Below are 16,897 nucleotides of genomic sequence, written 5' to 3'. Positions count from 1 at the left end.
GCATCACGAGCTAAGTATTAGTGAAGACCATTTTTCTGTAGTGAATACTCTTTATACGATAAATAAGTTATTCTTGTATTTGGATCTTTGGAATTCAGTATTAAAGAGTAATTTATTATTTTAATTGGAGTTAAAGACTTAGTTTATTACATATTATATTTTGTTTAGATAGAAATTCTTGATGTTGCATTACTTGATTTATGTGTTTTTTAAACTTTTTTTTATACACATTGACATTCAGACATATGCATATGAATTTATAACTTAGTAGGCATAAGCAATGATACTAGATCCTTGATGCTTATGCTGGATTAAATTTTTTATTGGAATCTACATAATAATTCAGATTTAACGACACAAATATTTTGTTCACATGGCACAGTACTAAAGGAAGTAGAAGACTTATCAGATAACATAGATGATTACTAGCATCTTTGTTTAATTACAATCGATTAGGCCTCGCCTGAACACATTTTTTAACTAGGCGTATAATCAAGAAACAAAAAAAAAAAAAAATCAGCAGAATACATGCTTTTTATTCGAAATCAACAAATACTTCATTAAAACATCAATACCCTGTCTCATGAACTCATCCAAAGCGATCAGAGGAAATCATGCATTATCATGAAACATGAGATCACAAATTGAGACTACAAGTCAAGCTGTTCAGATTAGAGTGCGTATTTAATTTTCGTTAATGACAGATTTACCAACTGTTTGTAGAACGCGCCACAAAATAATCAATCATCTTAAAATGAAAATACATTCAAATAACAGAGGAAGCACAAGTGACACAAAGATTTTTATTATAACACATGCAGATGATTACTCTCATCTTAATTTATTTGTAATCAGGCATTGCCTGATGAACACACTTTTCAACAAAACGCATAGTGAAGAAACAAAACAAAATAACAGAAGCAAACGCAATCTTGCATAGACTAGCAACACAAGCGTTTTATTGGAAATCATTAACAAGTACTCAATAAAAACATCAACACCCTTTATGAAATCTCACGAACTCATCCAAAGCGATCACAGCAAATCATGCATGATGACGATGCATGAATTAAGTGTTGGCCTTAATCACTAAAACAACAAGAAACTGGACTTCGACAACTAGGCTTTCATTGCTTGGAAGGTATCCCTTGGTGGTGTCATACAGATCATCCCTCGACAAAATTTTGGAAGACTCTTTTTCCGCTGCCGAGTTGAAAAAATACTTAACTGCAACAAAATAATGTTCGATGTATAATTAATATGCGTTAGCCAGCTCTTGTTTATGTAATAAGCTAGGCTTCAAATACATATGAAGCTAGTAAAGAGTTGATGCCGGTAAAGGGCGGGTACTCACCTGTTTGTTCAGCGCCAGCTCTATTCCTGCTGTATTGGTTGGGTATTTTGAACTTAAATTCTGCATAAACTGGTTTCTTAGGTGTAACTTTTTGATAATCAGCTAGCTTTAATGAAACAGTAAGATAGTTGCCTCTATCAGCTCCAGATCCTGCCGGATAAACCACCAGTTGCCTATATTTTACCCAATAGAATTAATTAAAAAAATGAACAACGACACCTTAAGGTTTGGCAAAATAATCACAGAGACCTATTGTTTTAAAGAATGGTCATACAAACTTCACGGTTTGTCCAAACAGTGGGCAGTAGGTGAATCTGTGTGACCATTTATTAAAATTAAAGTAGGAGCATACTTACCAATTTCTTTCTCCAACAGTGAATTCACCTGAGCGCTGAACGGTATCACCTACAGAACCGAATGCTGGGATGGTAAAACGATAAGTTCCATCATCAGGTTCACTAACCAAGGAAAGAATTTCCTCAGAGCCAGTTGGTTTAACAACATAGTGTTAGGTCCCAGTCAGAATTTAGCGAGAAATAACGAGTGAATGAATTGTTCTTCTTAGGGTGAGAACTACCACAATTGCTAATAGTTTTGACTAAAAATCTCATATGCTTTTATTGCGATTTTGGAGTTTATTTATAGAACAAAGTTAATAAGATAAAGTAGTTAATATCAAATAAACTACTTCACTATAAGTTCGAAGCAAATAACAATCTTTAAAGGAAACAAGTTTAAATCTAAATTCTCCACCAAAACCATTCGGCTTGACGAAGGAAAACCTCCCTGCTGCACCCTTGAAGAGTCCTTGAAAGAATCAACTTCAAACTCAGAAGCATATTCTCACTTAAAGAACATACTTCCACGTGATGCATACCTCATGCATGACTTGCATGGCTACTTGCATGTGCCCATGCATACTCTTTATACTTGTTGTTGGGTTTGGAGGCTCGTTTGGACTTGCATAGCTCCTTATCACATAGACCTCAGCACCAAATACACAACTTTCATCAACAAGGTACCCATTTGAAGGTTCATTAAAAGTTGCAAGGTCAAGAAATTTGCCGAAGCCCCATTCACCCTTGCGCCTATCAAAGCGCCTCATTGGGGCTTTAGCATCCTGAACCACCAAGTACTGGTTCGATAGCTGATCGTACACAAACAATTTGTAGTACACATTAACATTCCAAGTACCATCAGAATGGGGATTACTGTCGTCTATTTTCAGGTAAAGGGAAAGGTGGTCTTTGCCACCATCATTCTTTTTTCCATTGGGATAGAAAACCAATTTCTTGCCATATACAAAAATAATTAATAAATTAAACTTATAAATATTAATTAACAAATGTAATATAATACATTCATTTTTAATTCTATAAGCAATACAAAGACTGGAGGCAGGCATGCATAGATGGGCGTACCAATTGTAGCCCCCGAATTTGAAACACCAGATTCAAAACTTTCAACCGTTGATTCGGATAGCAGCTTGAATGACTCTATTTTCAGTGAGTAGTCAGCTGGAGGAAGACTTCTTTTCTCCCTTGATATTGCTAAAATTCACATGAAAATATATATGTAAGAACACTGTACGTAGCAATGACTATAATTAATACGATGATAATTTAAATGATACAAACTAAGATTATTCGAAAAGCAGTAATTAGCACAAAACGTACCATTGTCGCCCATGGTAGAATTTCCGAAAAGGTGAAAGGATTTGATGAACTCAAAAGGCAGGCAGGAAATTTGTGAAATTAGCTTTCGATGGATATTCCTGGATTAGCAAATACGAGCTATATATAGGCAGATTCTAAGATTTAACAAAGTCTGGAGAAAGCGAAGCAAGTCTTTCTTTATTAACAAATTCCCCTAACACAGGTGTGATCATGTTTAAGTCATCCTAAATAAACTTGCAAATTATGGAATTTCAACAAGTTCAATTAATCTCATAAAAAAATTGCTTCATTATTGACATTCATTTATAATTGATTGATATATTTGAATAGGGTAAATGCTCATTTACTTCTTATTTTAATCAATCAAATCAACTCAACCCAATCCAACCCAACCCGATAATTTGATAATTGAGCTGGTTTGGGTTCGACATATTTATTTGATTAGGTTGGTTGATTTTTTATCAACTCAGTCAGTAGCAAGTTGAGTTGAGTTTTCATATACCCAATCCTGCCGAATCCATACCCAACCCTAACAGTATAGCTGAATATTTTCGGTAAGGTGAACTAGGGTTTATGAGAAGCGATATTCTCGAAGGCTTTTGTCAGGACCATACGTGGGATAACATCGCTTACGTGCCAATAGGTCAGAACGTCGGTCTAGGCCTCCTATTGGCTGGGAAAGCTCTCTAGGATTGGTTCTACGTTAACTCTTGTATCACGAGGCGCTTTTTTTTGCGGACATAAGTTCCCACAAGTGACCTAGTTAAGGGTTCAATGTAATTTTGGCCTTTCAAACTATAACCTATAGTAATTGTCCTGAATAGCTGTTTTGTCCACCATGTATTATGTACCTTTGGGACGTGTAAATCGGCGGACCAAGCACCGGATCGACTGTCATTTTTAGGCAGCAATGTTTAGCCCCTTGATCATATGTAATGTGTGAACCGGATAACGTAAAGCATATCTTTCTTTATTAACAAATCCCAAAAGTCTCTGATTAAGTTAAGGTCATTCTCAATCAAATTAATTACCATATGGAATATCAACAAGTTCAGTCTTTTTTTAACTTTTTTTGTTAGGTAAGGTCATTATAATAAATTTTCTATGCGATTAGATAAAACTAATTTAATAGATTGGAATCATAGAACTTCAGGCCTTGTTGAGTTAATAACTTTCAAATCCCTAAGGTTTAATTATGTTTTCTCAATGAAGGAAATAATTTAATTTTCCCGTTTAATAAAATGAGACACCGATAGAGTTTTTTTTTTTTTTTTTTGGGTCATTCTAGATCAAGTAGCCAATTATGTAATTTCAACAAGTTTTATTAATCTAATGAAAAAAAAAGATGTTTTAGTAATATAATGACAATCACTTAACATTAAAAAAAGACTAGCATGACTAATGCCAATAAAATATTAAGCCAATATTAATAATATTCATTTTTTAATAATTTTTGTTAGGTAAAGGCGAAGGTCTTAATAATAAATGAGTAAATGTTCATCTGCGGATCAGGATTCTCTCATGATCTGATCATGTCATGAGTAAATAACTCAATTGCCGATTGGTAGTTAATGAATAAAAAAATAAAAGAAGTTGAATCTTACCCATAAACTACCACTAAAAGACACATGGCAGAAGATCTTGAAAAACTCAGAACATATTAGATCAAGAGAGGATCCTTTTCTGTTAATTTGCTGCCTTTATTCATCTTTTGACTCTTAATACTAGATGAACGTTCAAATCCCTAAGCCTGCAATACTAGATGAACTTTGAAGAAAATTAATCTGCTGTCATTATTCATCTTTGAACTCTGAATTTATACAAAGACTCTAACGGAAAACAACAAAGACACAGCTAAAAGAGAGCAACAAGTGCTCACTTAGTGGACATTTCTACAAGTAAATAAAAACTAAAGATTTATTTTCACTATAACAACAACTACCCCTAACCAATAGGACTCCGCAGCAGCCGCGTGAAAGTTTCAGATGTTGACATCAAAGATGACTACTATAGCACAAACCGCAATTAAAGCCAATAAAGTCATTAGCTATATTAGTAATAAATATCATATTGTAGTATTTTTTGTTAAGTCATTATATATAATAAATCTAGCCTGTATTAGCCAATGTTAATAAATTTCGCTCTTTAATAATTTCAATTAGGGCTTGTAATAAAACTTTAATTAGGGAAGGTCAATGTAAATTAAGCCTATGCTAGTCAATAGTATAAGTTTCATTTGTTAAAGACGATGGAACACATATAGTAAATTGCCAATAAAATGAATAAACAAAGACTTTCAATAAAGTTGTGGGTATTAGCTAGTTTTTTTCTCTAAAATCTCTTGCGTGGAAATAAAAGGTTTAAGGTGGTTGATATAAATTTTTTGAAGATAAAACACGTTTGCTATACCATCTCTAGGATGAATAGTCTGACTAATAATGTCAGTTTTTTACGTCTGTTACTGGGATTAGAAATCAACCAACTGGGTTACTTTGAAGAATGACGGGAAAAATTAGATGAATCGATCAACATAAGGTTGAGATTGATAATCAAATCAAAGAAGTACTTAATAAAATTAATCCAACAGTTACCTATAAAATCAATAATTATGGGACTATTTGTACTATAAAAATATTTAGTACACTTTTTTGTTTTTTATTTATATAAATAGCCCAAACATAATTTATTATAAAGAACAATCCATTATGGTCAAATCAATATATAATTCCTCTATTTTCCATTTTCCCTATCTTCACATCTATTGCCTCATTTTATAATTTACTCATAAAAAATAGTCATTTACATTCAGAATTGTCAATTAATCTGCTAAAATAAATAGACTAAGAAGAATCAAACTTGTCAAATTAATCATTTTCTCCCTAAGATGGTGGACAGGATTCAGGGGGTTTTGATTTCTTAGGATTTGAGTCGTAAGATTAGGGTTATGATTTATGAGATTGTGATTTAATGAAGGGTTTGATTTTGTAAGTAGAGGATTTCTGAAAAATACCTTCTCTGTTTTTTAATTTTGGTTTCTATTTCTGTTATAATTTTATTATTTTATGGTGTGAATTAAAGGGCAACATTGTCATTTTACTAATATTCTATCAAAGTTACTAACCGTATTAAGTTGGAAGTAGAACAGTTTTTGAAAAATGGTGAAACTCTGGGTAGACTGTAGATATTTTTGTCTAAATCAAAAAAGAAAGAAACACTTAATTAGAGGACATACGTACTATGAACCTTACCCCTCATCAAATGCAAATACAGTAGATCACAAAGAACATAGACGTCATCTTTCCCTTTACATGAAAATAGATTAAAGCAATTCTTATTCTAATGCTGCCTGGAGTGTTAATGTCTAGTACAGATTGTTTGTGTATGATAAGATTAGGAAGGATTACTTGGCAGTCCAAGATGCTAAATCTCCAGTGAGGACCTATGATCAGCAGACAAGTGAATGGGGCTTCATCAAATTTCTTACCCTAGCAGAATTTAATCAACATTTAAAAGGGTACCTTCTTAATAATACATGTACATTGGTGCTGAGGTTCATGTTATTAAACCTACCGACACTGAGGGAACACTTTCCAAGGAGGACTCGCTTGCTGTTATTACAGAAAGAGGAATTGATCGTGGTTACAACCAATTCGTTAATTGCTTAATCACTGCTTTCATCAAATCAATTAAAACTCTTATTATCGATCGTGTACCCTTTTTGGGTCTCCTACTGGATTTGGAATAAAGTCTTAAGTCTTTGTTTCATCGCTGGTTCCTCTTCGTATCTGCATTTTCATTGTTATTTTGGAATGAAGGTTTAGCTTCAGAATTCAAGATGTTGTCGCTCTTTCTGTTTTTGGCTTATTGCATTTTGTTATTACGAGGGGTAAGGCTGGTAAAAGGTTTAAGATTGAGTTTAATTGTCTCTTTTTAAACAATAAATACCTTTTTTGCTTATTTCCACGGCTCCACCAATATGGTTGACCAAGAAAAAATTTTATTTTGTAACTTCCTAACATATTTTGTTTTAGAAAGAGCGGGGATATTTTCACCTTACTTATTGTGTAAATTCACCCATTTCTTGGAAAATATATACAATATGTTTTCATTATTTTTAATAAATACAAATTAGTAAAAAATTAGTGCATTTAATTAATTAATCCTTCTTATAATTTTTCCTTACTTTGGTTTCTCTGAGCAATTTTTGAGCAGTGCTAAGTGTAGAGAAGCACGAGAGAAACACGAGAGAATTTTGTCCTCTCTCTCTCTACCCACTTACTCTCTCTCTCTACCATTTTCTTCTTTATTTCTCTTGTGCTTCTCTTCACTAACCATTTTCCGCAATTTTTACCATTAAGGTTGCTTTAATATAAATTTCATTTGACTATTTATCCTTACGACATAAAAGGGTAACTATTAGCCATCCATTCTAAAATTACATTTTGTTTAAAAATACTATAAAAGTTAGAATTTGTTCAATCATCCATGTTAAGTTTGTAATTTCTATCTACCATCCAAAAAAAAAAAATACCTTTACAAAATGACCACCATTGTCGTTTTTGTTTGTTTTTGTTTGATCATTTTGTACGGGTAATTTTGTCTCTTTGCTTCTATGTTATCATTTTGTTTCTATTTTACTATGTTGATACAATTTGTAAACTTAGGGTGAAATTAAAATCAAATAAATTAAAACTTTTTTAGTATTTTTGAACGCAAAGTAAACTTAAGGTGGGTGGTTGATAACTTTCTTCACATAAAATGACCAAATTAATCGACCTGAGAATATTTATTAATTCTTGTATACAATAATTTAGGTATTTAATCTTGTGATCAATAATCAAATGTTTTTTTATGAAATCTAATAGTTTTCAATACCATATATGTAAATGACATGAATTTGATACCCCAATAATTTACATGAGTATTGTACCTTAAAGTCATTATGTTGGTTGATTTAAAAATTAATAATCATAGTAATAAATTAGTATTGATACATCATTTAGAAATAATAAATTTTGTATAAAATTAAAAAAATTGAAGATAAAGTAAAGTTTTGGTACATTTACCTTATTAAGGTAAAATGATAAATTTAAACTTAGGGTAAAAAGCAACTTTAGCAGTCAAATATAATAAAATATGTAAGTCACAAAAATATAAATTAACATAAATTTAATTAATTAGTTCTAAATATTCTTCTTTATTTGAAATTTTTTAAAAATAATGTGATCTTTATGTAGTTACTTTCTAGAAGTAGGGTAGCTTTACAAAAATTGGGGGGTGAAAATATTATCGACCTTTTAGAAGGGAGTAGGGCAATACTTTTTAAAAGAAACTTACAAAATAAGTCGCCACTCTTTTAAAGTTACTAGAATAAGCTTATTATTTTAATAAAAAAAATATACCATATTTTTCCATAAACAATAATATATTACCACAATAAAAAAATTTTCAATTTAGAATTAAAGTCCGGGAATAAAAACTAGAAAGGATTTACAACATCATAAATAGACTTTTACAATGTTTTAAACTATTTATAGCACCGTATAATTTTGATCTGAAGCTAACTCTTATCACCACTTCATATTACTTAATTTCTATTACACACACACACAGAGATACACACACGCACACACGCACACACGCACACACATTATAGTAAGAATTTTATTTTTTATAACTATTATTAATTTCCTTATATTTTAATGAGTTGAATTTTTTTCAATTAAATTAAATTTGTGTGCTTTAAAAGAAAAAAAAGTTTCTGGAAATTTATCAAATTCTCTAGAAAAATAAAAATCAACTTATGTCCATTTTTGTTATTGTACAATAAAACAAACACTTTAGTAATAAAATTTACCAAATGAAAATATTTTGCTTTTGAAACTTACGGCAATCACAGCAACATAGTTTATTAAACACTTAGTTCCATGTTTATTTAGTGGTTTATTTCATACGCATAATAGAAATAACTTATTTCATCAGTTGCAACAATCTTCCATTGACCCGAAATCTTTCTATCTACAAAAAATTTGTGAAACATTTTAAGTAATTTTTATATTACTGTTAAGAGGCCTTGTAAAAAGAATTGGCTAAGGCCTCAAATGCCCTTTAGCTGCCCGGGAAATGTTCTTTCCTCCTTGATTTTTTTATTGATCCCATTGCAGGATATATTGACTTTGTAATCTGCTCATATAATGGCATCGTCACCAGATGTGCTCCAGGCTAAAGCACGTTATCTTCAAAATGTTATATGGACCACCTATGTTATAGTCTTCTTTTATTTTTAAGTTAAATTCATTTGTAAACTTTGTTTATTTATTTTATTGACAATTGGATTTTTTAATGGATTATATAAGTTGCGTGTTCATGCCATGAGAAATTATTCAAGAAAAAAAAATAGTAGAAGTCTATAGAGAGAGGCGCGACCTATATATATATATATAGACGCACACATTTTTTCCTTGACTACTTCAACTAAAGTCTTTATTTAATCATATGTTCCTCTATGATCTATAATTATTTGTATTTTCCTTTCCAGTTTCAAACATATTGGGGTCCTCAAGATGTTGCCAATTTGTGTTTTTGGCTTTATGCCTAGTGTTACTTCGGGTAAGGGGGGTTACGACCCCTTCATTTAGTGAATTTTCCTTTTTTTCAATTAATAAAAAGACTGAATGTTAATTTTGAGAACAAATTACCAGAAAAAGATTCAAGAAACAGATCAAGAATCAAAGAAGAAAAACGCCAAACATAGAGGCACACAACAACTAATGAGCTTAACCAAAACGACACTGTTTAAAGGAAAAACTCACAAGTTTTTATTTCTCAAACTGATTACACCTCGATCACACATTACATGGGAGATTATAAGCTTTCAATTAAAGCAAGAATTACAGAATTTGGATGAGAAAAGAAATAGAAAACACGCGCATATCAGAGGATGTTCATCAGCCCCTTTTATACTAAGGTTTCTGGAAATTTTCCAGAAACGCTTCTAATGACCATAACAAACTTTGCCACATCAGCAAATTATTTGCATATCGCCCCTACACTGAATGCGATCTGCACTATGGCGTAGTAACTCTCTTCCGATTGCATTTTAGTCCCCAAATTCACAACTCAATTCTTCACACTCTCCACCTTGCAGCTTAAATTCAGATTGAACCATCACCAAAGCAATATCTAAAAAACCTTCAACAATCTGTAATTCACTCCTGAATTCAGTTTGAGTTGGGCAAGACACCCATTAAGTTCACACATAACTCAAACTTTGCAGTGGGAAGCACTTTGGTAAGTGCATCAGCTGGATTCATGTATGTATGAATTTTAAACACTGCTACAGTCTCCTTTGTAGCTTCCTCTCTGATGAACTGTAGCTTTACATCTATATGCTTGGTCCTCTCATGGTAGACTGGATTCTTAATTAATTACAGGGCACTTTGATTGTCACAGAAAGCTTGAACTGTTTTCTGATTCAACCAAAGTTCATTGAGTATTCCCCTAAGCCACTTAGCCTCCTTTATTGCCTCTGTAGCTGCAACAAATTCAACCTCAGTTGACGATAAGGTTACTACTGGCTCCAAGGATGCTTTCTAGCTTATAATGCAAATGTTTAACATAAACATGTACCCTGAGATGGACTTCCTTTTGTCTAAATCACCAGCAAAATCAGAGTCTACATACCCCATAATTTCACTTACACCACTTCTTGACTTCCCATATAGCAGACCATATGTAAACAACACCCTAATAAGTTTTATTTGGACAACTCAGAAACCTACTGACCACACTCACAACAAAGGTTATATATGGCCTGGTGCAAACCATTGCGTACAACAGGCTTCCTACAACCTGTGCATATGGTATCCCATCCATTTGAGCCCTTTCAACCTCTGAGAGTTGAGCTGCTGACAATTTTAACTAAAAACCAAGAGGTGTCAGAACAGATTTGCTATTGTGCATGTCAAACCTTTCTAAAACCTTCTTTATATATATATCTATATATATTTTTTGGCTTAGAAACAAAGTACCAGCAGCCCCTGTTTCTGAAGATCTCCATACCAAGGATCATTTTTGCACTTCCTAGATCCTTCATTTCAAACACACTTTTCAGCAGATTCTTCAATTTATCTACTTCAGATTTGTGTTTGATTGCAATTAGCATATCATCCATATAAAGAAGCAAGTATACAACTCCACCTTGATCTGAGCCACCAAAATAAACACAATTATCATACTTGCTTTTGTGATAGCCATTGTTCATCATGAACTCATCAAATCTCCTATACCACTGTCTACATAATTGTTTGAGTCCATATAATGACTTATGCAACAAACAAACATAATCCTCTTTCCCCTTGTGCTCAAAACCTTCGGGGTGCATCATTAGTAAATGTTCTTCAAGATTTCCATGAAGGAATGTTGTTTTAGCATCCATTTGCTCCAATTCCATATCTAGCAAAGCCACCATAGCTAAGATGATTCTTATAGACCTGTGTTTCACAGTAGGAGAGAAAATTTCAGTGAAATATATGCCTTCTCTCTGTGTATACCCTCTAGCCACAAGTCTTGCTTTGTACCTGGAGGGCTCTACATTCGGAATACTCTCATTCTCCTTAAAAATTCATTTACAACTAATTAGCTTCCTGTTTCCTGGATTTGGCACACGTGTCCAGGTTTTATTTCTCTATAGGGAATTTATCTCTTCTTGCATGGCTACAAGCCACTTATCACAATCTTTACCTTTAATGGCTTTAGAATAACTTTCTGGTTCCTCAAATGCTATCTCATTAGCACTTACTAATGCAAAAGCAATTAGGTCAGCATAACTAAATCTATCTCGTGCTCTAGTTGGCCTTCTAACCCTATCTCTAGCCAATCGATAATCTTGTAGATCAGATTGCTGCAAGGTTGGTGACTCAATGTCTTGAACTTCAGTATGCATCTTGTCTTTTTTATTAGATGCTTCTATTTCATGACCAGAAAACTCCACCTTAAATGTTGGTGTATTAGTGGGCTGTCCAGCATCATTATTAACAAGTATATTAGTATTACCAGCTGCACTTTCTTTCAACAATGCAGCCTCATGGAACATTACATCTATGTTGATAATTCATTTCTTTTATTCTCCACATCAGACCCTGTACCCTTTGACTCCATCAGGGTATCCAACAAAGATTCCCTTCAAAGCTCTAGTATTTAGCTTACCTTGATTAATGTGTATATAGACAGGGCACCCAAAAATGCTAAGATTTTCATACTTTGGTGGTATTCCAGACCATACCTTTTCTGGTGTCTTGAAGTCAATAGCTGCTGATTGGCTTCTATTTACCAAATAACAGACTGTACTCACTGCTTCTACCCAAAAACATCTTGGAAGCTTTGAGTTGATAAGCATGCATCTGGTTTTGTCTACTATAGCCCTATTCATCCTCTCAGCTAAGCCATTTTGCTGAGGGGTGAATCTGACTGTTTTATGTCTCAAAATGCCATGCTTTTGACAAAAAGTCTCAAACTCCTAGTTGCAAAACTCCAGGCCATTATTTGTCCTTTTGCTTCCTCTCACTTTGGTTTTCTACCAGTGCTTTCCAAGCTTTAAACTTCTCCACAACCTGATCTTTAGTTTTCATAATATAAAGCCACACCTTTCTTGAGTAGTCATATATCAAAGTCATAAAATATTTGCCCCTTGATAATGATGACATTTGAGCTGGTTCCTATAAGTCAACATGAACATATTCTAAGACACACTTAGACCTATGCACTCCTTTAGGAAACTTAGCTCTACGTGCCTTACCGAAAATACAATTCTCACAAAAATCAAGTCTACCTATCTTGTCCCCACATAATAACCCCTTCTTTTCTAGTTCTTGTAGCCCTTTCATACTCATATGACTAAGCCTGAGATGCCAAAGTTTTGTTTTATCTACATCAAATTTTGCTGTCGTTACAGCATTTGCAGGTACAAAAGAGCCAATCAACATATACAACCCATTTTACTTTTAACCTTTCATTACTACAGAACCCCCATTAGTCACCCTTATCCCTACATTATCTAAATTGAATGAGTACTTTAAGCTATCTAACATACTTAAAGAGATCAGATTTCTTTTTAACTCGGGAGCATGTCTAACCCCATGTAAAGTTTTAATGACCCCATCATACATCTTTTTCTTGACATATCCTATCCCAACAATTTTACACCCATTGTTGTTTCCCATGAGAATTCTACCCCCATCAACAGATTTATATTCATGATAAAGTGACCTATTAGGACATATGTGAAAAGTACAACCTGAATCTAACACCCATTGACCTTCTAAATCACCTTTCGAAGCTATTAGTAGATCAGCACTCTGATAACCTTCATCTATGGAGTCATCTGAGGCTACAACTGCATCTTGTGACTTCTCTTGGCTTTCCTTTTTCTTTTTCTCTGCACAATCTCTGATGTAGTGCTCTTTTTTTCTACAATAGAAACACTTCCTTTTCTTCTTCTTCTTGTCTGCATTCTCTTGATTCTTTCCTTGCCCCTTCCCTTGATTCTTGTTTTTCTGATCCTTCTTTTTCTCTTTTCTGGCAATCAACCCCTCATTATTGCTTTCCTCATGCTCATTCTTCTGAATTTCTTTAGAACACAAAGATGCTTTAACATCTTCTAAGGTTAAAGATGTTCTGCCATACAACATTGTATCCACAAAGCCTTCATAAGACTTTGGCAGTGAGGAAGAAGGCTTTATCTTCATCACTTATCTTTATATTCTCGACCCCTTTAAGATATAGGATGATCTTGTTAAAGGTATCAATATGATCTTGAGTTGAGACTCATTCTTTCATTAAGAAGGTGTATAACCTTTTCTTCAAGAATAGTCTGTGAGCTAGAGAATTCTTTATGCACAAGGCTTCAACCTTATTCCAAATTCCCAGGGCTGTCTTTTCCTCATAAATTTCTCTCAAGATTGAGTCACTGAGACTCAAAATGAGAGTACTGTGAGCCCTATTTTGAATATGTTTCTTCTTTTAATCGAATATTGAAGTTATAACAACCTCTAGATCATCTTCTTCCAGAGCAGATTCAAGACCCTGATGCACAATAAGAGCCCTCATTTTCAGTTTCCAAAATGAGAGACATGGCTATGAGCCACCAAGGCTCTGATACCACTTGTTAATTTTGAGAACAAATTACTAGAAAAAGATTCAAGAAACAGATCAAGAATCAAAGCAAAATGCCAAACATAGAGGCACACAACAACTAATGAGCTTAACCAAAACGACATTATTTGAAGGAAAAACTGACAAGCTTTTATTTCTGAAACTAATTACACCTCGATCACACATTACAGAGGAGATTACAAAATTTCAATTAAAGCAATAATTACAGAATTTGGATGAGAAAAGAAAGAGAAAGACGTGCATATCAGAGACTTTTCATCAACCCCTTTTATACTGAGGTTTCTAGAAATTTTCCAGAAATGCTTCTAACGACCATAAAAAACTTTGCCACATCAGCAAATTATTTGCATATCGACCCCTACACTGAATGCGATCTGCACTATAGCCTAATAACTCTCTTTCGATTACATTTTAGTACCCAAATTCATAACTCAATTCTTCACACTAAATAAATTGTTACTCTATATACAGATATATCACAAAATAAAATGCGAATTTAGCATTTTACATATTGTTAATCATTTTATAATGTTGAAAATCCTTTTGTTGAATTGCAAAAATATTGATTTGAAAAAATTCTTTGAAGAATATAAATCTTGTTATATTTATTAATGAAATCTACAAAGTTATTGATACAAATGAAGACTAACTAGCCATTGAAATGCTTAATAAGATTATAGCTACGTCAAGTACAGCTAGGTCATGTTCAATTAAGTCAGGTACATTCACGCATGTCAATAATTTTAATTTGTTGACAATTTTGTCTTATTTCATGTTAACAAAATAAATCAATAATTAAACGTTTATCGACATAAGATTGAGATTTATAAGGAAATTAAAGACAGTTGCCCAAAAAAAAAAAAAAGAATAAACAAGGACTATAATTAAGGCGGTCAATATACATGCTTGAAGGTACAATATATCTAATTACCAAATGCTTATCAAATGAGTAAACAAAGACCATGAGTAAGGTCAATGTAATTATACAACAGAAAATTGCTGAAGATAATTACTTTTGAGCACTTCAACATCTATACATGATCGACAGACTAATTTAGAAAGGGATACGAAGTATGAGATAACAAATAAACTGGAAAGGAAATAAGCAAACGAAAGCAAATAATAATTTCCTAATTATACATTTTCATATGGAAAATGGCCAGAGAAGGATTGTAGCAGTTAAGGTCGTACACACACATATATAAATAATGATAGACATCCTAAATTTTTATCCCAAATTCTATCTCAAATGATATGACATTTATTGAGTAGTTGGTAATTGTTTATAAGATGTAAGTGAATTAATTATATTATCTTACTAACCAATTGATGAATACCACATCCTTTAATATTATTTTTTAGAATAAAAAATTGGGATATATAGCCTATATAAAATTAGAGTGACGCTATTGGCACCCCTCTATTTTTCTTATAAAACCGCTCTTGTTATGCATTTACTGTTTTATCCCTTATGTTCTAAATTGTATTAGATGTAAAATCTTATACAAGCCAACATTAATAATAAATTTCATTCTTTAATAGTTTTTGTTAGGTAAAGGTGAAGGTCTTAACAATAAATGAATAGATGTTAATCTGCTGCCTTTATTCATCTTTGGACTCTTAATACTAGATAAACGTTCAAATCCCTAAGCCTGCAATACTAGATGAACTTTGAAGAAAATTAATCTGCTGTCATTATTCATCTTTGAACTCTGAATTTATACAAAGACTCTAACGGAAAACAACAAAGACACAGCTAAAAGAGAGCAACAAGTGCTCACTTAGTGGACGCATCTACAAGTAAATAAAAACTAAAGATTTATTTTCACTGTAACAACAACTACCCCTAACCAATAGGACTCCGCAGCAGCCGCATGAAAGTTTCAGATGTTGGCATCAAAGATGACTACTATAGCACAAACCGTAGTTAAAGCCAATAAAGTCATTAGCTATATTAGTAATAAATATCATATTGTAGTATTTTTTGTTAAGTAAAGTCATTTTATATAATAAATCTAGCCTGTATTAGCCAATGTTAATAAATTTCGCTCTTTAATAATTTCAATTAGGGCTTGTAATAAAACTTTAATTAGGGAAGGTAAGTGTAAATTAAGCCTATGCTAGTCAATAGTATAAGTTTCATTTGTTAAAGACGATGTAACACATATAGTAATTGCCAATAAAATGAATAAACAAAGACTTCAAATAAAGTTGTGGGCATTAGCTAGTTTTTTTCTCTAAAATCTCTTGCGTGGAAATAAAAGGTTTAAGGTGGTTGATACAAATGTTTTGAAGATAAAACACATTTGCAATACCATCTCTAGGATGAATAGTCTGACTAATAATGCCAGTTTTTTACCTCTGTAACCGAGATTAGAAATCAAACCAACTAGGTTACTTTGAAGAATGACGGGATCAATTAGATGAATCAATCAACATAAGGTTGAGATTGATAATCGAATCAAAGAAGTACTTAATAAAATTAATCCAACAGTTACCTATAAAATAAAAAATTATGGCACTATTTGTACTATAAAAATATTTAGTACACTTTTATATAAGATAGCCCAAACGTAATTTAGTATAAAGAACAATCCATTATGGTCAAATCAGTATATAATTCCTCTATTTTCCATTTTCCGCTCTTCACATCTATTGCCTCATTTTATAATTTACTCATCAAAAGTAGTCATTT

The 16,897-nt window shown here is 32.6% G+C and overlaps 1 long non-coding RNA gene across 1 annotated transcript; it reads right to left on the bottom strand.

Annotated features, from left to right (window-relative positions):
• Positions 1-780: 780 nt before the first annotated feature.
• Positions 781-1,854, bottom strand: LOC127902622 (uncharacterized). The gene is made up of 3 exons (XR_008055051.1): positions 1,711-1,854; positions 1,355-1,527; positions 781-1,227 (listed from the first exon to the last, which is right to left on the bottom strand). It is a non-coding gene; the product is annotated as an uncharacterized LOC127902622 (long non-coding RNA).
• Positions 1,855-16,897: the final 15,043 nt, after the last annotated feature.

This window comes from Citrus sinensis, chromosome 5, assembly GCF_022201045.2.
Source record: "Citrus sinensis cultivar Valencia sweet orange chromosome 5, DVS_A1.0, whole genome shotgun sequence".
In the NCBI taxonomy this organism is placed as follows: domain Eukaryota; kingdom Viridiplantae; phylum Streptophyta; class Magnoliopsida; order Sapindales; family Rutaceae; genus Citrus; species Citrus sinensis.
Note: the sequence above shows the minus strand (reverse complement) of the source record. Positions and strands in the feature narration are given on the sequence as shown.